Source organism: Natator depressus, chromosome 3, assembly GCF_965152275.1.
Source record: "Natator depressus isolate rNatDep1 chromosome 3, rNatDep2.hap1, whole genome shotgun sequence".
Classification (NCBI taxonomy): domain Eukaryota; kingdom Metazoa; phylum Chordata; order Testudines; family Cheloniidae; genus Natator; species Natator depressus.
In genome coordinates this window covers 135,684,273-135,698,543 of record NC_134236.1, presented here as the reverse complement: position 1 = coordinate 135,698,543, position 14,271 = coordinate 135,684,273, and the positions used below count along the sequence as shown (strand labels likewise).

Genomic DNA, 14,271 nt, shown 5'->3' with positions numbered 1-14,271 from the left:
TTTCCAAAAACCACACACACAAACTCACTCTTCTGCTGGTAATAGCTTATCCAAAGTGACCACTCTCCTTACAATGTGTATGAAAATCAAGGTGGGCCATTTCCAGTATAAATCCAGGTTTTCTCACCCCCCCCACCCCAAAACACACACACAAACTCACTCTCCTGCTGGTAATAGCTCATCCAAACTGACCACTCTCCCTACAATGTGCATGATAATCAAGGTAGGCCATTTCCAGCACAAATCCAAGTTTAACCAGAACGTCTGGGGGGAGGGGGGGGGTAGGAAAAAACAAGGGGAAATAGGCTACCTTGCATAATGACTTAGCCACTCCCAGTCTCTATTTAAGCCTAAATTAATAGTATCCAATTTGCAAATGAATTCCAATCCAGCAGTTTCTCGCTGGATTTGAAGTTTTTTTGTTGTAAGATAGCGACCTTCATGTCTGTAATTGCGTGACCAGAGAGACTGAAGTGTTCTCCGACTGGTTTATGAATGTTATAATTCTTCACATCTGATTTGTGTCCATCTGCCATGTACATTTGTCAAACTGGACAGTCTCTACGTAAAAGAATAAATGGACACAAATCAGATGTCAAGAATTATAACATTCATAAACCAGGGGGGGAATTAGAGGGGAAATCACATGTATTTTCAGTAAAAGAAAAAAGGTACAAGAAATTATTTGTCCCTACTACTTGATCAGTGTCAAAAATAAGTTTATTGTAGACGTGGTAATAGAATCCAGAACTCCTAACTTTTAGTCCTGTGTCTTTTATCTTGTTTGTACCAGAGACACTATCTATAGGGAGAATTGAATGGCGGGCCTCTCCTGTAAACTGTTATCTTCACAAGATGAGCTATGTTCACTCATTATGTCTTTCTTAAAAGCCTTTAAATGTGATTTCTGATAGCAAAGTATAACAGACCTCTATGCAAAAACAGGTATCATAGCATGTATTTAATTTGAATTCTACAGTAATCAGACCTTCAAAGGGCCAAACAGAACACCACCACATCTTTGTTTTAATCTTTAGTTCACTTCTGCTGATACACCACAAGAAATCAATTTTCAGTGACGGTTATTCCAGATGGTTTTTACTGTGCCCTCTATGTCATAAAAATGCTTCAAAGCATTAATAAAGCATTATGCAAATCACTGAAATAGTGCTAGGAAAATCTCATACAGTAATTTTGGAACTCGTGTCTTAAAAAAGCAGCTAGTTAATATAGCCAGATTTTTTTAAGTACATTGAAATACTGCTATGCTGATGGTTAGAGTTCAGAATAAATGACTTACCCAACATTAATAAGCTGTTGCTGCTTTTTTTTTTTTTACCTGTCATGTAACTCATAGCTCTTTAGATCTGCCAACAGATATAAAAGAGCTGAAACTGAGTCTTCATTCTACATTTTTATTTTCTGTGAATATTCTCACTGGTGGGCTGGGTAAGATTCTATCAGTACAGTCACTTGCTCTCCACTACTGCTGCCTGTCGTTCAGTCCACCTGTATGTGGTAAACCATTTAATAAGATGCAGCTCAGCAGAAGTGGATCAGCCTATTATTTTGTTAAGACCTTCTTTCATAAGGAGTCTGTTAAACTGAACAGCCAGTTAAACAGAGAGATAAAACAGGCTGATTAACAGATTTTTTTCGCCATGAGCGCAGATAAAACATGTACCATTTTGGTCACAAAGGCATGTTGGTCTGTTGGAAAACACAGTTCTGGTTTCACATAAATTATACACATTAAAGACCTGCCAACTGACATGGGAAAACAATAAAAACACTGAATTCAGAGAGTTTAACTAATCCGGATATTTTCTTGTATCTCCCTTGACTAGAGAATGAGAATACAATATTAACTCATCTTTTTTATCCTTAGATCCTAAAGTGCTTTGCAAACATTAATTAAGCTTCATAATACCCTTGTGAGGTACCTACTGCATAGTTCACTTAAGTAACAACTGGGGACATAAAGGGAAGAAGCCTACAGTCTAACAAAGTCTCCTAAACCCACATACTAATAGTTATTCTGAAAATAATGTCTTGTTCAATTTATTGCCCATGATCTGTAAATGCTTTTCTAAACTGTGCTTGTAAATGCTGTAAAACAATAGACTGGAATTAAAATATGTTTTAAACTTTGCAACGATTTTAAATTGGATAAGCCCTACTCTATTTTCCCTCCATCTTCCCTTTTTGACCCTCCTTTAATTTTGCTATAGTCAACTGAAGTCTTATTTTTTCAGATAATCATGACAAATAGGAGCTCAGAGGAAGGGTAAGTTCAGCATGATTGCTGGAATATTAATTGGAAACAGAGGTTTGTAATGAAGACATCACACAATCTGAACTAATTTATCAGAGGCATAAACAGCATCGTGATGATGGTAAATGTAAAATGCAAAATGTCCCAATCTGTTTTCTGTCCAACTATAAAAATACTTCTAAATAACTTATCAGCAACACATTCTCATATGTAATTTATGTAGTCTCAACAGTTACCAAAATGATTTAGTTTGTTAATTAATTAGCTTTGTCTGGCAACTGTAACAATTATATCTAATTCCTGGCTTCTGTCAATCAATTTGTATTCATGAGATCAATTTATAGGCTAACATTTAATTGTTCTAAATTAAGCATGACTTACTACAGAGCATTTTAACACTCCTGTTTGGGGGAATCAGTGAGGTGGCAAAATCTGCAGATGACACAAAACTATTCAAGACAGTTAAGTCTCAGGCAGACTGTGAAGAGCTACAAACGGATCTCTCAAAACTAGGTGACTGGACAACAAAATGGCAGATGAAATTCAATGTTGATAAATTCAAAGTAACGCATACTGGAAAACATAATCCCAACTATACATAAAAAATGATAGGGTCTAAATTGGCTGTTACCACTCAAGAAAGAGATCTTGGAGTCGTGGATTGTTCTCTGAAAAATCCACTCAATGTGCAGTGGCAGTCAAAAAAGCAAACAGTGTTCGGAATCATTAAGAAAGAGATAGATAAGAAGACAGAAAATATCATATTGCCTCTATATAAATCCATGGTACACCCACCTCTTGAATACTGCCAGCAGATGTGGTCGTCCCATCTCAAAAATATATATTGGAATAATGGAAATCGTTCAGAAAAGGGCAACAAAAATGATTAAGGGGTATGGAATGGCTGCCATATGAGGAGAGATTAATAAGACTGGGATTTTTCAGCTTGGAAAAGAGACGACTAAGGGGGGATATGATAGAGGTTTATAGAATCATGACTGGTGTAGAGAAAGTAAATAAGGAAGTGTTATTTACTCCTTTTCATAACCCTAGAACTAGGGGTCACCGAATTAAATTAATAGGCAGCAGATTTAAAACAAACAAAAGGAAGTATTTTTTCACACAACACACAGTCAACCTGTGGAACTCTTTGCCAGAGGATGTTGTGAAGCCAAGACTACAACAGGGTTAAAAAAAGAACTAGATAAATTCATGGAGGATAGGTCCATCAATGGCTATTAGCCAGGATGGAGGGGGATGGTGTCCCTAGCCTCTGTTTGCCAGAAGCTGGGAATGGGTGACAGAGGCTGGATCTCTTGATGATTACCTGTTCTGTTCATTCCCTCTGGGGCACCTGGCATTGGCCACTGTCGGAAGACAGAATACTGGGCTAGATGAACCTTTCATCTGACACAGTATGGCCGTTCTTATGGTCTTCTAAAGCAAAATTTCTTCTCGGAAAAGATTAATGCAATTGTAGTCGACTACATAAAATTAAATGTCAAAGAGCTTTTGTGTTTTTCTACTGTATTTTTATATTTTATACTTATTTTCTGACATAAAGTATGTGACACACACACATCACAAGTGCAAGATATGACTAGCAGTATATTTTAAAATTAATTTCTATTTAATCTGTCTTTAGTCATACAAAAACTGAGATAGTATTCTGTTTATTTTCTCAGAAAAACATAAATGTTGTTGATTGTGCCTATGAAAAAATGCTGTGCATGTCAGTGAAAAAAAAATCTGTGTAACTAAACATGACACCGGTTTTCTCCTTTGAGTTGTACCTAGAGCTTTAGCACGAATCAAGTTAAATGGAGCTGAAAAGTCACTACGTTGCAAATGATATAAGGGAAACATATGCAATTTATGACCAAGTTCAGGGGATGTTAGCTGTAAACTCCATTTCTAAATCTGCTATTCAATCACCTCACAACAAAATGGGAAAATCGCAGTTGACTGCACAGAGAAATATTAAGAATGTGTTTTGTTGTGAACATGTCTTTAGAAGCTGACAAGGGAGTGAATTTTCAAATATAGTTCCCTTTGTCTTTCCTTTCAATTTGTCCTTGTCTTGTAGAGGACCAGGCATTTTCCCCTCATTGTGTGTCTCAACAATGAAGTCTCAGTGATGACAACATGGTTAAGGAAAACTGTAGCAATCATTTATAGTATCTGAGATAGTTAAATAGTCTACATATTTAATAGTGTACATAATTTATATATTTTATAGGTTTACCCACTTTTTAGGAAAACAAATGACAAAATTATTCTCAGTGAGTAGTATTTAAAGAACCTGTGTTGCACTAAAAATGAATGTTCAAAATAAGTCTTCAGGAATATTTGTCACTCTTTCACTAAATGCCAGCATAAATAATATTCATGTCATTGCATCACCGCTTGCCCATGTACATCTTCTGCTCTTTTCCTAAGAGACACTAAATCCCAAATGTCATGCCACCTTTTGCCTCCCAGCATCTCCAGAGACGGGGACTCATGGACCCTCCCGGATCTCCTGCCACTACCATCTACCAGATTGGACTTGATGAATAAGCAGGCATTTGGGAAAACAGATTCGCCAAGCAGTGCTTTGCGGGGGCTCCCCAAAGTATTTGAAAATGCAGTACTTGACTACAGAAGACTGAGTAGGACAAATGGCAATTTTCTTTCATCAAGAAAAAGAGGTGGCTGATCATACGTTTCTCACAGTTTTCTGTAACTACTCAGAAAATAGATACTCAACCCGCATAAGGTAAAAACAATTGCACAGATATTTGTAAGATCTATTAAAGATCTTGTGGTTACACTAGCTCTATAAGAAAGAATAGAAGCTCTTTAATGTTTCATAAAAGAGCATAAATTATCTACATATCACTTAAAAGTGAGAATATCAGCTGCATCGGTATGCCATTACTGATACCGCCCTCCAATAACGACATCAGAGTGGGAAAGTCAGAAAACATGGGATCCAAATTCTGGCCCTCAAACTGATTTTAATGGGATGTAAATGTTTTCACTGAGCACAGGATTTGTCATGTGGGTTTTAAACCAACTCCAGGAGCTCAGGCAAGAGAGCAAATGGATATTTTAAAATGAAAACCATGGAGCAAAGTCAAAGATAGTATGGATCTACCTCACTAATGTCTAAAATCTGCCCTCAGATATACATGCAGTTTTGTGTTATATGCCTGTATTTGAATTGCACTAATTACATAAAAGAACAACAGTTTTGCCCCTTTTCCCAAGTGGGTAGTCAATATTTGGGGCCTTGATGGAGAAATTTATTATACAAGTCAGGTATTTCTTTGGTGCAGTCCTGTTTATTTACAAAGAACATACATAAAGTCCTGTTTTCGTGAATCCAATAAGAACAAACAGGAGGCATTTTCCTTGCTTGCAATTTCCAAGCCTGCCTCTTCAGTGAGCACTCTGCCCAAAAGAAGTCCCCTCTGTTAGCTTCCTCACACAGCCACACTCACACTGCTTCTCTTGCTGTCCGCTTGCTTCCCCTTTGCTTTCTGTTTCTGAAAAACACACACACACACACACACACACACACCCATCTCCACTAATCATTATCCCAGCCATTGTGACTGCAATATGTCCCAGGGAAACCCCTCCTGTTTTCCTTCAGTTGGTTCTTCCCATGTTGCCCAGCACTTTCTGCATGATTTCTACCATTTCAGCTATCCTACTCCACATGGAGATTCTTACTCCATAAAAGACGTTATTTGTTTCTTTGAACGGTGGCTAGCACACCCACCAATTTCAGTGACGTATGTGATTGCCCACAGACCAAAGACATGCTTGCTGGCAGCCATCAATATCCTCTAGCATAACAATACATTCTTTAATTACACCTCTGACTTGTGCAGCACCTTCCATTAAAGGGACTCAAAAGTGGCTTATAAACATTAATGAATTAAGCTCACAACACCATCGAGAGGTATTTAGGCAGTTTTACAAAGCATATAGAATTAAGTACCTGGTTTACAGAGTGGTTTGACCACACTCATCTCAAAATGAAGTCAGGGGGAGTTTCTTGTGGTGTAACAGGTTTTATTGCAACCTGTTTGTTACATCTCTCTGAAAAAGGCCCTCAGTAACTTGCTCAGGGTCACGCAGGAATTCTGTGACAGCACCGGCAATAGAACCCACCCCTCTTGGCTCCAAAGTCTTGTGCTTTGGCCATAAGACAACTCTTCCCATTTCTGTTACCTTTAACTCTACAAAGCTCTGTGAGAGGAATGGGAACTTTGCTGATAATCACCTACATCCCTGACTCAATCTATAAATCTTAGGCCCGATCTACACTGAGGGGGGCGAGGGGGGGCGGTTCAATCTAAGTTATGCAACTTCAGCTAAGTGAATAACATAGCTGAAGTTGACGTACGTAGATCGACTTACCGTGGTGTCTTCACCGCGGTGAGTCAACTGCTGCCACTCCCCTGTCGACTCTGCCTGCGCCTCTCGCTGAACTGGAGTACGGGAGTCAATGGGAGAGCACTCAGGGGTCAATTTATTGCGTCTAGACTAGACGCAATAGATCAACCCCCGCTGGATCGATCGCTGCCCACCGATCCGGCGGGTAGTGAATACATACTCTTAGAAACACACAGTGGAGTAACTAGACAGCATGTAGTGACTTCGGAATTAGAGAGAGAATAAAATAGGAGGCGTGTATCTCTCCAAATGGTGGCAAAATTGCTCTTTCAACAAAACAACCATGCACACCATGGCCATAACTGAAGGCAAGTTTGATCCTGAAAGATAAGATAGGAAAAATACCCCAAAGATAAACAAACAAGTTACAATAAAACCTGTTACACCACAAACTGTTGTGAGATCTCAAGGAGCTAACAGAAAAATCACTAGAGCATATCCAATTATTATAATTTTCTTTTGACTTGAGTTTGGCCATTCTGGCAGGGTGACTATTCTGTGAGCATCCATCCACCTTCAAGCATAGATTACCACCCATGAGAATGTACACTGAGTATCTACTCAACCTACATTGATCATAATGTGAAACACTACCATCCTCCTGTCCAGAATCATTATGAGATAGAAGCACGTGAAAAAGAATTAAGTTTAAAATAGTTAAATATGAAAAACAAAATGAACAAAAAATAATATTAAAGTAACCACTTGAGTTTATTCTTCTTTGAGCCTCACAGGGGAATCATGATATTTTTGTCATTAGTAGCCAAATGCACAAAATGTTACACTAATCGTACATCTCGATATCCAAAACAGTTACAGAAGCCAAGTTAACATTAATAATACTGTACCACTGATCTATTGGAATGAGCCTATTCATGAAGTAAGCTAAGAAACCTAAAACCAGAAGACTGTTGAGGTACAAATGAATAGTACAACAAAACAACCATTCAAAATGGGCCAGATTATATTCAGATACATGCACACAAGTCTTACTGGAACTATTTCTGCTCTCAATCTCACTGTGTAACCCTACTGAGCCAATGGGCTTCCAGAGGTGTAAATGAACACAATTTCTGATCATCCTCTCTATAGAAATGTTAAATGTGTACCTAAGGGGAGAGTTTGACACCGTGTTAAAAGTTTTTTATTTGAGCTACCTTTGTTTTACAAAATAAGATCTAATCAACCGTTTGGTTTGTGTTTTGCATCATGACTCTCTCAGATGTTTCCTTGATCAACATACAGCAAATATACTAGAAAACTCTCTGCCTGGACAGTTGCCAGTGAAGTTAATGGTAATTTTTTTTTTTAATCTAAGGGTAGAATCTAGTCCCTTAATTTTGAAATAACATTTTCAAGCTTGCAAGCACACAGAGAAATGTATAACTAGGAGAAGGTTCCCTGTGAAATAACAAGCAAGCCTGACAGTTTCCCACTTAGAGATCAGTCCTACAAGGTGCTGAGTATTGTCAACTCCCAGTTAATTCAATGGAAAGTAAGGACACTTTGGCATCTCACAGGATTGGAACCATAAAGATTTCAGTCAAAATGTCAAATGGACCATCTTAAAAAGTTTTAGTTGAGAACACAGAACCTTTTAAGGAGAAAATACTCAGTAATATGCATTATGTGGTCTGGAGAGGAGACTGTTAGTTCACCAGTGACATGACATCTTTAGCTGAGATGTAAAGATTTACATTAGACATATATCCTCATAATATGCAACTTCATTTTGTCCCAATTATTTTTAAGAATAGTTTTACTAAAATCTTTACAAATTAGTCTTACAGATAAAGAAATAGTTTGGAAAATAATATAATGAACAGTTATGTACAAATGAAGAGATGGCTATTTAGGATGCATACATTACACTGTCCAGGAAACTCCGCTTTGGAAGGCATATGTATGAGATGCTGGAAGCATTTTAAAAGATTAAAATGAGAGTGAAGAACTGAAGAAAGAGTGACATAAGGGATAAAGCAATATTAAAAAGGGTCTAAAGGATTCCATGGGTAGTTCCCCTGTTCACCTCACACTCATGCATATGACTTTAGTGAGACTGCTCACAAATGTCAGGCTCAAAGGGTAGTGATCAATGGCTTGATGTCTAGTTGGCAGCCAGTATCAAGCGGAGGACCCCAGGGGTCGGTCCTGGGGCCAGTTTTGTTCAACATCTTATTAATGATCTGGACGATGGGATGAATTGCACCCTCAGCAAGTTCACAGATGACACTAAGCTGTGGGAAGAGGTAGATACACTGGAGGGTAGGGACAGGGTCCAGAGTGACCTAGACAAATTGGAGGATTGGGCCAAAAGAAATTTTATGAGGTTCAACAAGGACAAGTGCAGAGTCCTGCACTTAGGAAGGAAGAATCCCATGCACTGCTACAGGCTGGGGACCGATCGGCTAAGCAGTAGTTCTGCAGAAAAGGACCTAGGGATTACAGTGGACAAGAAGCTGGAGATGAGTCAGCAGTGTGCCCTTGTTGCCAAGAAAGCCAATGGGATACTGGCCTGTATTAGTAGGAACATTGCCAACAGATCGAGGGAAGTGGTTATTCCCCTCTATTCGGCACTGGTGAGGCCACATCCGGAGTACCGTGTCCAGTTTTGGTCCCCTCACTACAGAAGGGATGTGGACAAATTGGAGAGTCCAGCAGAGGGCAACAAAAATGATTAGGGGGCTGGGGCACATGGTTTACGAGGAGAGGCTGAGTGAACTGGGGTTATTTAGTCTGCAGAAGAGAAGAGTGGGGGGAGGGATTTGATAGCAGCCTTCAAGTACCTGAAGGGGGGTTCCAAAGAGGATGGAGCTAGGCTGTTCTCAGTGGTGGCAGATGACAGAACAAGAAGCAATGGTCTCAAATTGCAGTGGGGGAGGTCTAGGTTGGATATTAGGAAACACTATTTCACTAGGAGGGTGGTGAAGTACTGGAATGGGTTACCTAGGGAGGTTGTCGAATCTCCAGCCTTAGAGATTTTTAAGGCCAGGCTTGACAAACCCCTAGCTGGGATGATTTAGTTGGTGTTGGTCCTGCTTTGAGCAGGGGATTGGACTAGATAACCTCCTGAGGTCTCTTCCAACCCTAATATTCTATGATTCTATGCAGGACTTGGCCCAACTGATCCAACTTCTGAATCATTTGTCATTTCTTTGAGTCTAATTTTGCACATCTAAGGGTCTGTCTATAGGAGGAGTTATTCCAGAATAGCTATTACTGATTAACTACATGTTAACTACTGATTAACTACCAAGCTATTGCTGATTAACTAGATGCTTTAATCCTTAATTCCACTTTCTGGGTTAAACTAATTCTGAATAATGCACATGTCCTACAATAAGGGTGTCTTCACGGAGTGAATCAGGAATATTTAATCCATTTTAAATTTACACCCAACCTTATTCCAGATTAATTTACATGTCTAGACAAACCTTTAAACAGATCTCCCATTGAAATTAAGGGAAGTTTTGCACAGGTAAGGTCAAAACCCTTAAATACTGTAGCATGAATGGAAGGTATTAGCTTAGGCTGAATGTGAAAGTAGTGATACAGATGAAAGAAAATGTCCCCAAACTTCTAGCTATCATGTAATCTATTACACTGTGACTATAGCAGTGGTCTCCAACCTTTTTACGCACAAGATCACACTTTGAATTTAAGTGCAACCCAGGATCTACCCCGCCCCTTCCTGAAAGCCCTGCCCCTTCCCTGAGGCCTCGCCCTCCCTTCCTCCATTGCTCACTCTCCCCCACCCTCACTCACTTTCACCAGGCTGGGGCACGGGGTTGGGGCTCAGAAGGGCTGCAGGCTCTGGGCTGGGGCCAGGGGGTTCGGAGTGTGGGAGGGGACTCCAGGCTGATCCTGGTGCGGGGGGTTGAGGTGCAGGAGGAGATGCAGGGTGCGGAGTCTAGGAGAGAGTTTGTGTGAAGGAGGGGACTCTAGGCTGGGCCAGAGTGTTGGGGTGCAGGTGGGGGTACAGGGTGCTAGTTCTGGGAGGGGGCTCTGGGCTAGCGTAGGGGTGCGGGCTCCCGCTGGGGAGCGCTTACATCGGGCAGCTCCCAGGCAGTGGCGTAGTGGGGCTAAGGCAGGCTGCCTACCTGCCCTGGCCCCTCACCACTCCCGGAAGTGGCCAGTATGCCCCTGCGGCTCCTGGGGAGGTGTGTGGCTCTGCATGCTGCCCCTCCCTGCAGGCACCGCCTCCGCAGCTCCCATTGGCCGCAGTTCCCCATTCCTGGCCAACGGGAGCTTCAGGAATGGTGCTTGCAGGCAGGAGCAGCAGGCAGAGACCCCTAAACCCCCACCACCACCGGGGGCCACAGAGGCATGCTGGCCACTTCTGACAGAGGCGTGGGGACAGGGCAGGCAGGGAGCCTGCCTTAGCTCTGCTGTGCAACTGGACTTTTAGCAGCCAGAAACTGCAACTGACTGTCAGAGGCTCTGGGATCGACCAGTTGAACATGACCTACCAGTTGGGGACCACTGCACTATAGTATTATTTTATAGAAAAAAGTAGTCAAACTGGCTTTTTTACTCCACGTGGTGTGACCACACCATTGTTAGAAAGATGACTGAGCCAGCCAAGCAGAGTCTACAAAAATGCTAGTATTCCACTACATAGAAGAGAGCTTTATTAAAATCACATTATTGTTGCTGTAGGACTGCACTAATCCTGCTTCCACATAAACTTTATTCACAAAAACTAGCAGACAAATTGTATATCAAAATATGGCAGGTGGATAGCTTCCTGGTCATTACAGTTACACTATTTCTTGACTGAATAAAAGGACCTTACATCTGGAAAACAGTACAGGTTTAGCAAAAGTCTACCAAAACTGAGTTTACAAGTGCAACCAAGCTTTGACAGCATCACAGAGCAGAGCATATGTAATATTTCCTGTGATAGGCCACAAGCTTTCTGTTGTGGTGGCCATTGTTTCCCAGTAACAAAGTGGGTCCATATTGCGAGAGAGTAGATGGAGTGGGTTTAGTATTGTCTATGTAGTGTGACTATACTTGTCCAGAATTAATATTTGAAGTCGTGGGAATTGGGTCCATGTTTTACCCATTTATTTTCTGGACTCCAGAAACAAAACTAAAAGGAATATAAAAGAAATGTCATTGTTCCAATACAAAAAGCAGAAGAACACAGTCAGAATGTCACCACGTGCTGACACCTGTTGGCTTCATCTGGTGTCTTTGTGGCATGGCACCTTCATGTTAAAATTGTGTTGCTGCAGTAATCATAAAACTTTTAAAAGCACCCAGAACAGGTGAATGAATCTTTCTATCAGTTTGGATAATCTTAATCCAGCCATTCTACCTATGGTAACACGATTTTTCCAACATGGCTCAAGTCTCAGTGCATCATTGAGTTTTATATAGATTTGCACACATTTCAGAATCACCACAACTTCACCAGATATTACTTTTGTATCTAACCATGTTTCATTGGCCATTTTCCATCCTCATATGCTCAGTGAACCCCAATTATGTATTACATTTCTCAACTAGTCAGATCAATCCAGAGTAGCAACTTATTTCATGTATTTTGCGTGAAGTTTGAACATTTTGAGTGCCTAGTGGCCCATAACAAGTGGCAATTCCTTACAAGCTTTTGTAAGTGATCATGCCATTAACCTGATCTACTCATCCTGTAGCCACTGAAATCATGGGAGTTCTGCATGTTGAATGGCTACATGATTGTGCGCTATAAAACCAATGTACCACCCCAAAGGTTAAATTGAGTTCATTGGGGAAGACCACTGACTTCACTGTGATTGCATGGTTATAACTGACAGAAGAATTCGCTCATCTGTATTTTCTACCAGAAGGGATATCAGTAAGTCTAGGCACATATGAATTGATCCTTATTCATTCAAGCCATCATAATACAGCAGTGACCTCTTCTTCCACTTTAATACAGAAATCCTTGTTGCTTACTAGTAGCTCTTAATGTTTTGGCAGAGTTTCAATGAATTCTACTAGTTGGGTATAGAAACTGTATCTCTATCGCAACTGTTATCATTCTCAAGTGTTGTAGCAGGTAAATTAAAATGATGGTCAGATTAATTCAAGATTCCTTCAGAAGGCCCAAAATAAACCTGATACAGAATGTAGTCCAACCTAACACCAACATAGCTAGCTCCTAATCCTGAAGTCCTTACTGAGTTCTTAGTCAGACACAACTGTATCTTGACGTCAACAGGAATTGTCACAGTAATATTATTTTACTATTAATTTTCTTTAGAATATATTTTTTTTAGGTTTTTTTCTGCCCACATCTCAATTTAAAGGGTCATTTGTTGGGACCTCTGGTTTTTTCAGAGGCAATGAAGTTATGATCTCCAGTCCAATGGAATTCAAAAACACTGAACATTGTCATGGACAGAGTGGCATAGTTCTTGTATTACCAAGTACGATTTCCTGTTACTTAGATATTGTATATGCACCTTAGTTAGTCTTAACTCCCCCTTTTTCAGAATGCCATTACTGAAGAAGAGTTTGAGGAAGTTTATCCAATTCCTTATTTTTCTTTCTTTATTCTTGCAAAGAAACTAGCTGTAGCCCACAGGAGTCAGCGGGTAGTGACATTCTAACTATGATCATCTTTTTGAGTTAGAAATTATAGTCCTTCATCCCCTTAAATTTTATTTTCTTGACTCCAGAAAATAAGTATAAAAAACATACCTGGCTCCGCGTGGCTCCCCAGAAGCAGCGACAGGTCCCTGCTGCTCCTAGGCAGAGGAACAGCCACGAGGGGTTCGGCGTGCGGGAGGGTGTGCGGGGCTGGGGCATGGAGGGGGGCGGGGGTGTGCAGTGCGTGGGCTCTGGGACAGAGTTTGCGTGCGGGAAGGAGCTCGGGGCAGGAGGTTGGGGTGCGGGGGTTGGGGTGCCATATCTGAGGGTGCTCACCTCAGGCGGCTCCCCACAAGCAGTAACCTGCCCCTGCTGTTCCTAGGCGGAGACACAGTTAGCCTCCACCCGCAAGAGCCAATGGGAGCTGCGGAGCCAGCGCTCGGGGCAGGGTGGCAGCAGCGCGCAGAGCCGCCTAACTGCGCCTCCACCTAGGAACAGCAGGGACAGGTTGCCACTTGTGGGGAACCACCCAAAGTGAGCATCCCCCGGATCCAGCACTCCGCACCACCGCCCCACACCCAAACTCCTTGCCTCTTAGTTAATCGGAATTTTTCACTTACCAGCACCCCACACTCCCCCAACATCCTGGATAAAAAAAGCTTTTACTGAATATGTATGTATATGAGGGGATTTTGAAAAACACCTAATGAGTTAGGAGCACAAGACCCAAAGAAAGTCTTGTGATGATAGTTGGTAATATGAACATGCATGACGTACATGCAGTGCATTCGTATGCTTGGACCCATGTTTTATTCACTTATTTTCTGGGTACCAAATACAAAATCAAAGTAGATGAAGGAGGTCTGTAATACATTTCCAACCCAAAAAGCTGAAGATCACAGTCAGAATGTCACTACATGCTGACTCCTGTGGGCTACAGTTAGTATTTTCTCTTCTCCCTCTTCCCC

General features: G+C 41.0%; 1 protein-coding gene across 1 annotated transcript in view; it reads right to left on the bottom strand.

Moving 5' to 3' along the window:
• The window catches only part of RYR2 (ryanodine receptor 2), a 698,126-nt gene that overhangs the window by 296,615 nt on the left and 387,240 nt on the right, over window positions 1-14,271 (bottom strand). The window lies entirely within an intron of this gene.